We start from the raw sequence: 16,012 nt of genomic DNA on the forward strand, positions 1-16,012 counted from the left end.
TGAGACATGTAACTATGGATTAACAGGCAATCCTATGCGAATGAGGGGAAGGATAGTGAATCATAGTTTTCCTCAGCATGTGAGACAGGTCTCAACAGTGTAAAAGTATGAATAGCTGGGTGCAAGCCTAGGAGGTAGGTGACATCATGGGTGGGTGGGTGTGTCAGGCATAGTGTGAGTGGATTGGAGCCCTGTGACACGGGTTTGCTCCTAGCTTGACACAGCTAAGCTGGGGGGGGGGGTGTCTAAACCTGCCTAGCATTCTTTACAAAGTGTAAGCAGGTGTGCATGCCATGCATCGGGATTTACAAGAAGAAAAAAGAAGTTAAACCAGGAAATAGCAGCAGTGTGCACATATCAGCACTCTGTTTGTGTGGCACGCCCAAGGGCTTAAACAGAGGGGCAATGGGAAGGAAAACAGCAGTAGGAAGGTAATCAAGGAGTACTAGCTTAGCTGCCAGGTGAAATGTATGAGAACCAGCCAATTACATAGGCAGCAGACCAGCCCAACCCAGAACAGTACTATAACCTAAGCAAACACCCTCCCCTCTGGTTTTACCCACACTCTACACCACCGGTGTAAACCAGCGGGGAACTTTTAACACTCACAACAGCAAAATGTTAGGGGCTGCAATAGCTATGATACAACTTGTGGAACAGGCTGAGGGTGGTGAGAATGTGAATGCTTCAGAGCAACCCACAGTGAGGAGACGGAGAAGAGTATACAGACCCAGGGTAACCTACCAAGGGCTGCATGAGCTGGAGATAGTGGAGTGCTATAGGGTGGACAGGGACCTCCTACAGCAAATTGTTGAGCTGTGCCGGCCACACCTGACACACAGAACTAACAGAGGGGAACCCATCCCAGTGGATACAAAGATATGTTTAGGCCTAAGAATACTAGCTATAGGTACCTTCCAAAGGCCATCTGGGGATAATGATGGGGATCTCACAGGCATCAGCATCCAGGATACTCCACCAGTTCCTGGATGCCATGTCAGCACATGTCAATGAGCATATACTTGGTCCTCTTCTTTTCTCAGTCTTCATAAATGATCTTCACTCAATCATCCCCAATTCTACATGCATCCAATATGCAGATGACTCCACCTTGATCTGTTCTGATGCCTCCCTCCCGAAACTTCAAGCAATAACCCAAAACTGTTTTACTTTAGTTGAAAAATGGTTCTCTAAACTGCAACTCATCCTTAATCCTACAAAAACCAAACTATTACTATTTTTCCCCTCTGCATCTACTCCTCTAGGAAAAGAACCTTCGAATGCGGACAACACGTTCCACGTGGAATCCACAAATGGTACCATCATAGTCCCAGTCTCTCATACCAAACTACTAGGTGTGACCATTGATAACAAGCTTAAATTTGATATACACATTAACCAAACCATTAAATCCGTTAACAAAAAACTAGGATCTATGTACAGAATAAAAAATTTCTTAACCCCTCACACCAAACTAACCATTGCTCGCACTCATCTCCTCTCCACACTCCTTTATGCCTCCCCAATACTATCGTTCCTCAATAAGCGTGAACTCAACAAACTTACTGTAGCCTACAATCATATAGCCAGATTTATCACAGGAACACCGTATCGTACTCACCATTGCCTCAACCTAAATACCCTTGGCTGGCTAGAACTCCCCAATCTTCTCAAACTCAACCAACTTACAGAAGCTTTTAAAATTATCAACCAACCGGACAGAACCCCCTCACTGAGCAAAATCCTGACCCCCTACTCCAACCTAAAATCTCTCAGGTCAGCCAATAGTCCCCAGGTACTTACCATTAAATCCAATAACTCTGGAGGCGATGCTCTCTACGCCAACTCCATTGGAAAGCTATGGAATTCCCTTCCTTCCTGCCTAAGACTCATGACCTCGATTAATCAATTCAAAAACCACCTCAAACTCTTTCTCAGGTCTCATTGGTCATGCCCATGTTCTAAACCAGACTAGTCTCCACCCCAGAGATTGCTAACCTACCGCTCTGGCTTCATCTTGTAGCCATGCTTATGAATATCTGCACAATAGTGTTATTGTTGTGATTGTTATTTTTACAAATATGTAACTACAATGTCTTTTTCTATTGCCTATATGTCATGCTACTCTATACCATTTGTAAATGTATTTTGTATTCTTTCTATGTGTGGAGCTTTTCTCCCCGAGCCTCTACTGAAAATGGACATGTATCCAGCTAGACTAGCCCGGTCAACAAATGTAAAATAAAATAAAATAAAATAAATAATAAATAAAATATATATTTCCCCAACACCTGTGAGGCATTGGCCAGCAATATGTGTCTCTTCCACCAAACTTGTGGAATACCCTGAGGTGGTGGGGGCAATAGACTGCACATACATATGCATCAAAGCACCACCCAGTGAGTGAGGTAGGGTCTACATCAATCGCAAGGGCTTCCCCTCCATCAACTGCCAGGTCGTGTGCGATGCCCAGGGCATAATAATGAATGTGTGTGTTGGCTGCCCTGGAAACTATCTTGATTCCCATATCTGGCATCTGATGCAGCTGTACCAGAAATTTGCCAATGGGGACATCCCACATGGTCACCTAGTGGGGGATGCTGGATACACACTGGAGCCGTGGCTGATGACACCCATCAGAAATGCACACACACCCGAACAAGAACTCCATAATGAGGCACATGCACAGACCAGAATCATAATAGACTGTGTGTCTGGGATGCTGAAGTCATGGTTCCAGTGCCTGGACACATCCAATGAAGCCTTGCAGTATTCACCAGCTGCATATTCCCAAATTGTCCTTGTATGTACCATGCTACACAATATGATCCTGTGGAAACAGCTGCAGCAGGAACAGCATGGGGCAGGGCCAAACAGCCCCCCCACCATTGCCAAGGCCTGCACAGGCACAGAGTGACTCAGAGGAGGAACAACCTGAGCCTGCCCCAGTAGACAGAAGGAGGCATGTCCAGTATGCCCTGGCCTTGGCAAAGAGGCAACGCATAGCACATACACTGACATAGGAGGGACCCAGGGAATAACACCTCTCTCTGACTCTCACATACAGTAGAAGGAATGATAAACATTACACTACCTGTGTCTAACCATGTGTAGGGAGTGTACTATGTGCATCCAACATAGGCAGACCTGCAGCACCACCCTCAATACTGGGAGACCCACAAGGTAAGTGACTCACGCATGCCAGTCAGGGGGAGTCACATACCTAACAACAGTCACAGCCAGCAGGACTAGTGTAGACAAACACAAACAAATGCTGTACTATGGCCTCTGAATGAGGCCTATGGGTAACCTCCTCCACAGGTCTACACAGACAGACTACAGCAAGCCAGACAGTGGGATGCAAGTTATGAAGGCTAGATAGTCAGAAACTAATATGTAGGTAATTAAAAGCTAAGATCTGTAGCACACTGGTATGCCTCTAGCCAGCACGATAGGTAAGAATACAGACTGGAATGGAGTACCCAACATACCAGTACAGTCCTAGCAAATGTGTACAAGTGTCAGGTGTGCCCCCCCCTACATAGACATACAGTAACAGTCAGGTGTGCTCCCCCCCCAATCCTGTGTAGACATGTAGAAATAGGTGTGCCCCACCACCCTACGTAGAAATATAGTAACACTTAGGTGTGCACCCCCAATCCTGTGTAGAATTGTAGAAACAGTCAGGTGTTCCCCCCGCTATGCAGAAATGTAGTTACAGTCAATACAAAATGATTGATGGATACCTTGCAGAGACAGCATGCTACCTGTCGGTGTACAACACAAAGGTCAGCAATGCAGTACAAACTGCCTGGACTTGATCCACACATGCAATACATATGGCCATACTGGGCATGCTCACACACTTAGAGAAATTACGGCAATGAAAGGGAACAACATACTGACAGGTCATACTGGGCATGCTCACGCACTTAAACATATGAAAGCCATGTCTGCAAATACCAGTTGACCAGACATATCAGCCAGTTGCAGTTGTTAGTGCAGACACTTGTCAGTATGCACCACTCATGCCTTGCACACACAGTGGATAGGTATACTGACATATATGTCAGGATAACATACTATAATAAGCCAAAGGTAGACGAACATAGATGTGTGGAAGAGGGTGACCGTGTCAAGGAGCCATTCAGGCCTCTCCCACCCAGCACACAGCCAAAGGGCCCCAAACACAGGAGGTGCAGATGTCACTCACTGCAGATACTAGCCACCAGTATCTGTCAGCATTACAGACTATGTGGTGCGTGTGCCAGCTGTGCAACATGACTGTACAAGGAAGTAGTCATTGAGCAGCTGTACACTCGTACCTGTGAAATATGACCCTGTGTTCGCCTGCATGTGGCAAGTCAACCCCTAGTTGAATGGGTTATGGCCCATGCACACACACTGCCCTCCCCATAGCTCTACTATGACAAGCCTGCTGAGGTAATCCAATGCGAAATACACCTTTGGGAGAGCTGTAGTCCAGTAATCTCCATGATGCTTGCTATAACTGCATACAGCTAAAGTGTGATAAACTAGTTAGATAGGAGTTCAATTCCCAGAAATGGGAAGTGTGGATGTTTGTGTGTGTGTGTGTGTGTGTGTGTGTGTGTGTGTGTGTGTGTGTGTGTGTGTGTGTGTGTGTGTGTGTGTGTGTGTGTGTGTGTGTGTGTGTGTGTGTGTGCCCATTTGTCAGTGTAGGAGTAATGCATTTTGAGTCCATTCACAGACACTACAACCTCTATTGCCCCACTTTGGCAAGTGTGCTGATGTCATCAACTGTAAAATACACCTTTGGGGTCCATTGCCCCACTTTGGCAAGTGTGCTGATGTCATCAACTGTGAAATACACCTTTAGGGGATGAATAGCCCGGTAATCTCCATAGTGCTTGCTGAAACTGCGTACTACTGTAGTGTGATAAACTAATTAGGTAGGAGTTCTATTCCCAGACATGGCAAGTGTAGATGTTTGTGTTTGTGCTCCTTTGTCAGTGTAGGGAGCAATGCTTTTGAGACCATTCACAGACACTACAACCTCCATTGCCCCATTTTGGCAAGTGTGCTGATGTTGTCAACTGTGCAATACACCTTTGTAGCAGGCTTAGCCCAGTAATCTCTGTGGAGCTTGCTATAACTGCGTACTTCTGTAGTGTGATAAACTAGTTATGTAGGAGTTCCATTTCCAGACATGGCAAATGAGGATGTGTGTGGATGTGTGTGTGTTTGTGTGTGTGTGTGTGTGTGTGTGTGTGTGTGTGTGTGTGTGTGTGTGTGTGTGTGTGTGTGTGTGTGTGTGTGTGTGTGTGCTCCTTTGTCAGTTTAGGGAGCAATGCTTTTGAGTCCATTCACAGGCACTACAACCTCCATTGCCCCACTTTGGCAAGTGTGCTGATGTCATCAACTGTGAAGTACACGTTTGGGGCAGAGTTAGCCCAGTAAACTCTGTGGTACTTGTTATAACTGCATACTGCTGTAATGTGATAAACTAGTTAGGTAGGAGTTCCATTCTCAGAAATGGCAAGTGTGGATGTTTGTGTGTGTATGTGCCCCTTTGTCAGTGTAGAGAACAATGCTTTCAAGTCCATTCACAGACACTACAACCTCCATTGCCCCACTTTGGCAAGTGTACTGATGTCATCAACTGTGAAATACACCTTTGTGGCAGGATTAGCACAGTAATCTCTGTGGCACTTGCTATAACTGTGTAGTGTGATAAACTAGTTAGGTAGGACTTCTATTCCCAGACATGGAAAGTGTGTGTGCAGGTTTGTCATTCGTATCCTGTGTGGAGGTGGCTGTGAGTGTATAAACATTGGACTCACTGAAGAGTGGGTTTTGCATTTTTTTCTATATGGTGTCCCTATATATGTCACAATGTCCACCTTACAAGGATAACATATGACAATCAGTGAGAGGCTGGGGTGCCAATCCATGCCCCTAGATGTGATATCAAGGTCTGGTGAAGAAACTAAGCAACCCTAGTAGAAACCAGCGAACACTCTGAACCCATGTCTCATAAAACGCACGTGCCTAGGCAACAACTGCTATGTTGGTAGTACCCTGCATATTGTTCACAGGTAGTAACCATGGTGTGATTGCACTGGACTACAGAGGGCATGGCACCCTGTCCATCAGTACAATAGGCACATAATTGCAAACAGTGCACCTTCACTATTTTTCCCACTGGACACCTGCAACAACTGTGGTACCATCAAATGTGATCCACAAAGGACATACCATGCCTTACACACATGCCTTATATGGACAGATGCCACTGACACCAGGGAATACCTGTATCATGCTATCAATGTAGGTGGAGGGTAACCTGCTGTCCATTACCTGGCCCCACCACATGAGGCCAGGTCTGGCACATCTGATGATAACAAGCTGTGTACACAACATGGGCCATACAACCCAGATACACTTCCACATGCCACTGTACATGAATGTGGGATGTGTGCACATCCCAGACACCGTCCATGGCATGGACTAAGGAACACATACATGGCAAGCATTGCACAGTACTGGACACACACAATAGTAACCCAGGTGACTAGATGGTGAATACAATACTCACTTGTGTGGGTCATTCCAGACACTACACTCCTTAGCCATAATGCAGACCATTCACATGTGTCCTGATGCCAAGGTATCCCCTTCAACTAGCCTTGTACAGCCCTCTGGCACAGCCAACCACTACACACCCATGAAGCAATGTACACATTCATGTCAGTACTGGCACCCTGTGTCTGTATGTGTGGTGTATGATGCTTCCAACCACATTCACACCCAGTACTACTCCCATTGGTATACTGAAGCATGCTCTCTAATGTCAGACACCTTCACATACCCTTTGCCCAGAGAACCTCAGGATAACCCCTGTGGGCCATTTGATACCTATGCATTACTGTATTGTGGCAAACTATCAGGGTAGGAAGTGTATTTGTTACCCTTCCAAGTGTGGCAATGTATATGACTCCCTTAGAGAGTGTGGCTGTTGTGACGCTGACACCTGTCCATGTGGACAGGCACGTGTGCTACACCTAATCTATCACAATTATATCAGTGTTGCAGATGTCACTCACCAGCACATATACATCTGGACATCTCACCAACATGTAAGCTATGTGGCGCATGCAATAACTGCATATACATGTGATAGCTATGCATAGTCAGTCAGGTGTTTGAAACCCTGTATTGGTAGGTGTGTGACACAAACATGCTTAGGGTTTTACTCACCAACCCCTTCCCTGACATACTTTGTCTCTGTCTGTCCCTCTCACACTCTCTCTGGTCGATGTAGAGATGTACACCTGCTTTGCTCAGGCAGCAGCTTGTGTTTTGTAAGTAATGAACATGATCAGCTGATGGCCTCTGCACTAACTGCAGTCCTCCTCTAGCTGATTCCATGTGGAACAGCTGTGGTAACATTCCCATAGCCACTTGCATGGAAACACACTACAATATCTAGGACCATCATGTTGGTGTTGGGCCATAACATTCACTGTGAGCGGTACCTACATCTGGTGTTTGGCAAACCTCACCACAGATGGCTTTAGGATTTGCCTGAATCAACATACACTGTGGAAAAAGGCCAACAGACAGGAGGGGGATGTGCCAGACATGACTACAAAATGTAAGTGTTGCTATTCTTCATTTACAGTAAAGTCCATATAACAGGGTGTGTGTGGTCATGGTTAGTCAGAATGTTGTACTAACTCTCATGACACTGCTATGTTTGTGATGAAACACCCACCTCTAGGGTCATCTGCAAACTGGGCAGTTTGTGGAACCCTTTGTTTCTTGTGTCATTCACAGAACACCTATCTGAGAACTGCTGAAGCATAGTGTGACTATTGCAGTCAATACATGGTGACAGCAATGATAGTTACTGACTTCATATCCTTCATTGGACATATGTCACAAATAACCCTGGTACTACAGTAAATATCTGAGGTTATCACAGCAACATGCCAATATTGGCCCACTGTTCATAGCTCCAGCCACAAGTCTGTCACCCTTTGTACATATGTCATGCTTGATATATGCATGTGTCCTGCTTGGTCTGCAACTGTTCAAAACCTGGTGTCCTGGGTTAATGGGAATATGTATGCATGCTTCCATGACAACTTGTGAATGCTGTTGAGTACAGCAACACCATAGCCCATATGGGAAGGCTGGTCCCAGCGGAAGCACTGGTCCCACCTCAGCTGGCCATGGCAAAGGGCACCAGTATGTGTGTGGCACAGCCTGGGACCCCCTCATCCATTGAGCCTGCACCACCTTCAGGTGGAATCACCACAGGGGATAGGGCTGGGCCCACCCCTGTGAGTGTGGGCAGACATGAACCTGTCACCCACAGTTAGGGCTGGCCTGTGTTGTGTAGTGACCTCCGCAAGGTGTTTGGAGACCAGCTATGCAAGCTACAGGGCTGCATGGTGCAATTAGAAGGTCAGCCTGCCCCTCTGACCCAGCCCCCAGCACAGCCATCTCCAGGGCCATAAAGGTGCTGTGGTGACTGCCCATGGTTGGGAATCTCAGTCCCAGTGTCTCCATTTAGCGGCTCATGGGCTTGCGACTTCCAAACACCCCTCGCTGTCCAAGGTGTTTAACCCCCACATATGTCATATACCACCCTGTATGTGTTTTGTTTGTCTTGTCTGTTAACGTACCCAACCTAACTCCCCAAATGTACCTACTATTCCTCCCCAACATCACACTCTCACCTAAAAGAAAATAAAAAGGGCAATCTGTTCCCACAAATAAATTTCGCCCCATACATAGCTGTCCGTTCCACACACATCCACTGGACACATGTTCCGGTCTAATTGGCATCACAATGTATTATTGTTGTCCTCACCCCCTCTCAGAAATTTGAGAGTCCAGATCTACCTCCAAATTCTGTGTATATGCACAGCTGTTTCTGCAGAAGAAATGGGCATCTATGGACCTTCACTACACCCTTCCTGCATATCCCTGGCTATTTTCCCTATTGTCTTTCCCTCTTTGTGCCCCTTTTTCACCACTTTCCTATCAACCCCTTTTTCTTTTCTTTGAAAGGAATTAGCGAGGGGGTAAGTGGGAGTAAGCACTTCTAGGCAGCAGTAAGCAGGTTTATGCCCATTTGCTAGGGGCTAAGAAATGCCTATGCAGGTTAAGCAATTCAGAAGCTAACTGAGTGTAAGAAAATGTAACCAGAAGTTAGCAGTGCTTACGGTCGCGCAAACCCACTTACAACTGCTCATAAGTGCCTTAACCACTCTGTATCCAACGACCCTTCTTCTGCCCAGCAACAAAATAAGCAGCCTCTGCAAGGCTCGAACCCAGTACCTTGCACACCATAGACAAAGTGATTTACCACTAAGACATGACAGCAATGCGCAAATCTGACGTTTTCACAGACATATCATCCAGCACAGTCATTCAACAGTACAGGGCATGTATTTCATCATGTAGATGTATGTGTGTGTATATATATTAATATCTAAATGGATATAACATATCTATATATGTATATGTATATATATAAATATAAACATATATACATACATATGTATACCTCTATAGATATATATTACATCCAGATGTGTACATATATACAGCAATATATAGATATATATATGTATATATATATATATATATATATATATATAGATATATAGATATATAGATATATATGCAGATATATATATCTACATAGATATATATGGACATACATCTGTAGATAAAGTGGGAACATAATGAAAACATATATGTCCACATGCATTGTTAATGGGGTTAAGAGGCACAAACAATATACTTCTTGCATGAATAGGTACCCCCCCCACAGCCAAATATGTCTGCCCTGCAATACATTACCAACTGTTGCAGATCTCATAACCAGGACCTTACATGACAAGGGCACAAGATGTTAACAGTACTCCATCCCACCTGTATGATGTCAGGCCAGTATCAGTAACATATCATAGGTTCATAGGTTCATAGGTTCATACTAGGCTATCTGCCCTAGGGCATTTATAAGCCTAGCCAGAGTTGTGTGGCTTTCACCACCCCTTAGATTGAAGAATACTATACCCATTAGTTTGCCGTGCCTCTGTCCAGCAATGATACAGAGATGATCCCCGGGGTAAACCTGCGATCTCGCATCCACTGGTCAAGATTCCTCTTGAACAGAGCCAGCGAAGTGCTCTGTCTCACATGGACCGGGATTCTGTTCCACAGCATAGGGAGTCTCTGGGTGATGAATCTGTCCCTCCAGCATGTCCTATTTATATCCGTGTTGAGGTTTAAGTCTCTTGCTCTTGTGGCTTTGGTGGATTTGGATTTTTTGAGGTGGAGCATGTCCATTCATTTCGGGTTGGACATGGCCTTGTATGTCAGGCACAGGTCACCTCTGAGCAGACGGTATGCGACTGAATAGAGCTGGAGTTTCTTCAGTCGGGCAGCATATGGCATATTTTTGAGCCCCTTTATCCTTTTGGTGAGGAACTTTTGGGGTCTTTCCAATTGCTGCAGGTGTCGGGTAAGATACATTCCGAATGGGGCATTGTACTCAATCATTGGTCTGATAAGTGAAGAGTACAGGGGAACAATGACCTCCCTTGATCTGGATGTGAATCGCTTCATAATCAGGTGGGAAATGTAGAAGGTCCTCCTAACCACTTTGGCAATGTGAGTGTCAAAAGAAAGGTTACTGTCAACTTGGGTCCCCAGGTCCCTGATAACCACTTCTGTGCTTAATGGATTGCCACCTATGTGGTAACTTGGGGTTACCTTGTTTTTACCAAAGGGTATGACTATACATTTTTTGGCGTTTAGCTTAAGGCCATGGCTCTGGCACCAGTTATCCATTTCTATGAGACCTCTCTGAAGGATATCTGTGTCTGATGGATTTTCAACTATGGCGCCCAGTTTGCAGTCATCTGCAAACTTTGTCAGCCACAATCCTCCTATGTTTGCCTGCACTTCTGAAAAGTAGATGCCGAACAAGAGGGGCCCAGGACTGAGCCCTGTGGGACACCGCTTGTGACCGGCTTGGAGTCTGACATGGCACCAGCAACTCTAAATCTGTGGGTTCTGTCCTTGAGCCAGTTTGCAACCCATCTTGTGACATATGGGTTTACATTTAAGCTGGTGAGCTTTTCTATGATACCCGAGTAGGGTATTGTGTCAAAGCTTTGCAAGGTCAAGGTAGGCTGTGTGAACTGCCTTACCCTCATCAATGGCCTTGGTGACTGTTTCAAAAAAGTCGACCAAGTTCAAGAGGCATGATCTGCCCTTGACAAAGCCGAATTGGGTAGGATCCAATGTCTATAGGTCCCCTATGTCTTTATTTATGAGTTCCATTATGATCCTCTCCATAGCTTTGCAGACCAGGCTTGTTAACCTTATGGGGCGGTAATTACCAGGGTCCGTAGAAGCAGCGCCTTTGTGAAGTGGGACCACAGTTGCCGTGCGCCACTCTTTGGGTACGTATCCTGTGGTAAGGCTAAGATTAAACAGCAGCCTTATGTGTGGGTTTAGTTCCTCATTGAGTTCATGTAGCACACAGCCGGGGACACTATCCAGTCCCATTGATGCTGTGTTTTTAGCTTTAGAGAGAGCAGCTCTCACCTGGGCATTTGAGATGATTGGGAGGCTACACTCTGCTGGGATAGATATTTCTCCTTTTGGGGGTGAGGGAGGGGAGAAATTTTCACTGAACCTGTCTGCCAGTATGTTTGCAATGTCTGTGGGTTCAGTGATTTTTGTATCATTTTGGACTAATTCTGAGCATATCTGGGAGTTTCCACCCAGATTTCTAACATAGCTAAAGAAGGCCTTATGATTGTCTTTTGAGTCCTTGGCGATTTTTCTCTCAAAGTTGGCCTTGGATGATTTTATGAGTGATCGTAGTTTTTTACTAGTATTGATCAGAGATGTCTTCCCTTTTAGGGATTTTGCTCTATCTTGTAGTAGCTTTCTGCTCTTGTTGTAAAGTTTGTTTATGGCTGGGGTCCACCAGATCGGGCGCTTGCCTTTGGTGGAAAGGGTCTTGATTTTATTTGGGATTGCTTGATCCATGCAATCCTGGAGGTGCTCATAGAAAGCATTTGTAAGGGATTCAGCAGCGTGGGTTGTGGTTTCCAATGGCTCAGGGGCCTTGAAGGATACCACACCAGTCTTAAGAAGTGTGAAGTTGGCTTTTGAGACGTTCTTCACTGTGGTCTTTTTTGTTGGGGGTGGGGGCGGGATGTGGATCTCCAGTGAGATTAGTTTATGGTCTGATCTCACCAATGAGGAATATACTTCCGGTGTGGAGCATTTTGTCCCCATATTTGTGATGATCAGGTCTAGTATATTTTCACCTCTTGTGGGAATGGTGACAAGTTGTTCCATAGCATTTGAGTTTATGAACTCCAGGAACCTTTGGGCTAGGGTATTGGGGCTTGAGTAATGTTCCCAGTCTATGTTTGGGTAGTTGAAGTCACCCAATATGATGGTGTTTGGAGAGACATTTATACTCTCCAGTGTCTTCAGGAAGGCTGTGTGGGGTTCCTGAGTTTGAGAGGGTGGCCTGTAACATGCTACAAACTGTAGAGCAGTTTTGCCTATGGTTAATTGCACCTGAATGGTCTCTGATGCTTCATGAGTTGCCACCAGCCTGGAGGTGTGGGTATTCTTGATGAATATGGATACACCCCCTCCTTTTGTGGTACGGTCCGGGTTTTGGGGCCAGAACGCATGATATGAGGTAAAACCTGATAGTGCCGGGGTGCTCTCAGGAGCCTTGAACCAGGTTTCAGTCACAGCACAGACATCGATGTTCTCCATACTGAGGAGGGCTTCGAGGGCATGCATCTTGAGATTTAGACTTCTGGCATTGAGCAGCATTACCCTTAGTTTTTTTCCATTATTGTTTTCTAGGGCGGTGGGTTTAGAATTTGAGCCTTGTCTAAAAAGGCACTATGGGGGTGGCAAGAGCCTTTGCCAATATCCAGAAACCCAGGGGTGACAGGTGCAAGCCGTCCCTTGTGAAGCAGCGTGGCTTGTCAAGCATGTCATTCCAGGCAGACAGACATTGGATCCCTTAGAATGACACCAGAAATTAAGCCAATTATTAAAACTGATCATTTTGTCTCTGTATTGTGGCATCATTCTTGGTGAAGGTGGGATACTGCTCAGGGTCAGGGTCATACCAGCCTGGGCTACATAATCTGAGAGCTCCTTTATGTCTCTTTTCATGTAGTCCAGGGAGGTACATCTCAGGTCATTCACACCGGCATGGACAATGACTGAGTCATACTTGTACTTGCTGTGGAGTGACCTGAGTGCTTGTGTTATGTGGCGGATTCTAGCACCAGACAGGCAGCTTACTGTGACCCTCTCCTTATTCAGTCTGGTGAGTGGGACGTCAGTGTGTCTGACTATGGAGTCACCTATAAAGAAGCAAAAAAACCAAAGGTCAAGCAGGAATAGGAATCACCTATGACAAGTGTGTCTGGCATTGTGTTTGGCCTTAAGGGCTGTGACTGATTTGCACACTGACTTTGTGATCTATGTGTTGCTTGTGTTATGTCATGAGGTGGCAGTTGTTTGGGTGTCTGCTTTGGAGGCCTCTGCTGTTTTGGTAGATTATTGATCAGTGCCTCCGAGTATGTCTTTGTGTGTTTATGTGTTTGATTTGTAGTTGTGATATTTCTATGTGAGACTGGGTTTATGGTGTGTGTGGTTACCTTCTCCTCCTGTCTGGTTTTGCCAGTCCTGAGTTGAGAGAGCTCAGCCTCCAGTTTGGCTATATAGTTGCATCTCTCGCATGTATTTGTGTTTTGTGGGAGGAGGAGAGGGTTGTCTGTGTACATGAGGCAACTGTAACATTGCCTCAATATTCCCTGATATACCAGCTGAGCAGGAGAGGACGCTAGCAACTGACCCTTTGACATGCTAGAAGAAATGAAAAAGTTTGCTGTGTAACTGAGTCAGAAAGGACCTATAGGGAAGTGGGTACTCAAGGGGGTTTTAAGCTAGTGAAGTACTTTGTATAATATAGAAGTGCTTTACCTGACTAAAAATGCTTTAGGAACAAGTGCTGAGCTTTACAGATAGAGAATAGACTGTTTAGATTACAAGTAGAGCAGTTCTAAGGGAAAAAATGAAGAGCAGACTTTATGGAGCCAGAAATAGTTTAACCTTGTTTAACCGGCACTGCCCGATGGTGCTCTAGTGGCAACTCCGCGCTAAATGCAGAAAAGGCAATAAGTCAGTAGTACAGGCTAGCACACTTTAGTGGGCAGCCAAATAATTAAATTAAACAGCAAACAAACACTTTTCGACTTGAATTAGACTAATTTCGATTAAAATGTACTTTTAAGTGCAGATAATAAAAAATGCAGTAAATAACTATGAAAACAGTTAAAGCTTACTCTAGGTAAGCAGTAGAAGGTAAAACAAATATAAAAAACAGCAGGATACTTAATCAGGAAAGCAGTCACTTTTTTTCAGTTCTCTGTAGCCAGGAAGACTCAACAGGACCATGTGGAGCTGTGTCTGAGCAATATGCAGTACAGTCAGGCTCATAATGACTCACAGTTTACAGTCATCTGTTAACTTTGCTAACCAGAGTCCTGTACTGTTGGCTTGTACTTCAGAGATGTAAATGACAAACAACAGCGGTCCCAGGACTGAACCCTGAGGTATTCCACTTGTCAAATATCTGGAGCTGGAGTTGGAGTAAGCTACTTCTACATTCTGCATTCTGTCAGTAAGCCACGTGGCAAACCATCGAGTGGCATAGGGATTTATGTCCGGCTTAGTATGTTGTTCTATGTTTCCTGACTGGGGGATGGTGGTGAAGGGCTTGGTGAGTCCACATAGGCTGTGTAGGCTGCTTTACTCTCTTCAACAGTTCTGCAGACCGATTCAAAGCAGTCAATCAGTTTCTGGATACAATATTGGCCCTCCATGAGCCCAATCTGTGTGGTGTCTAGTGTTTGAGGGTGCCAATGTTTGTGGTCATAAATCCCATGATAATGCATTCCATGGCCTTGCAGATCAGGCTCGTCAGACTGCTGTGTCAGTAGTTCTCAGGATCCTAGGTGGATCCCCCTTGTGGAGTGGGATAACTGCAGCTGTGCGCCACTCAGTGGGCACCAGGCCTGATGTGAGGCTATGATTAAACATAACAGTTAAGTGAGTAGCCATTTCATTTTGTAGTTCATGTAGTACACAGTCCAGTTTTCATCTGGTCCCATGGATGCTGTATTCTTAGCTGTGGGGAGTGCGGTTTCTACCTGTGTGGCCGTGATTACTGGAAATTTGAAATCTTATGGAATCAACATGGGCCCCTTAGGTGGTGAGAGGGGGATTGAATGTGGCACTAAATTGATCAGCCAGGATATTGGTAAAATCCTTGGAAGCAGTCCATGTAATGCCATTCTATTGTAGCTCAGAGCACTTCTGAGCATTGCCATTTAGATTCAGGCATAAGTATAGAATGCTTTGTGGTCGTCTGTGGCACATTTATTTACATAACCAGCTTTGGAAGATTTCATGAGGGATCCTAGCTTCTTACTGAGGCTGGTAAGGGGGTTGTTTGCATCCTTGGATTATCCTTATTTCTTCAACAGTTTCTACCTTCTATTGTATAGTCTGTTTATGGCAGGGGACCACTGGCTTGATTTTTATGGGAAGAGCATTGTGGTTCTATGTGGGATGGCACGAATCATGCACAAGCAGATGTGCTCATACAGTGCCTTAATGTAGGATTCATCAGTTGGACTTTCAGCTCCTGTCTCCATGGGTGCCACAAACTTTGTCATGTCTGACTTGAGTAGCATGGAGTTGGCTTTGGAGAGGTCTTTTATGGACAACTGTATATACATTCCTTTCACATGTTCAGTTTGATTTGCCTATGGTGGGATTACTTTGGTAAAACCTCAGTCTCATGTACTGTTGTGATGGCTTAGTAATTAACTGCTGTGATTTTAGTGTACGGGGTCCTGGGTTCACGACCTGCAAAGGCTGGTTACTTTTG

The sequence above is a fragment of the Protopterus annectens genome, chromosome 3.part1 (genome assembly GCF_019279795.1).
Source record: "Protopterus annectens isolate FY-2018-M chromosome 3.part1, PAN1.0, whole genome shotgun sequence".
NCBI lineage: Eukaryota > Metazoa > Chordata > Ceratodontiformes > Protopteridae > Protopterus > Protopterus annectens.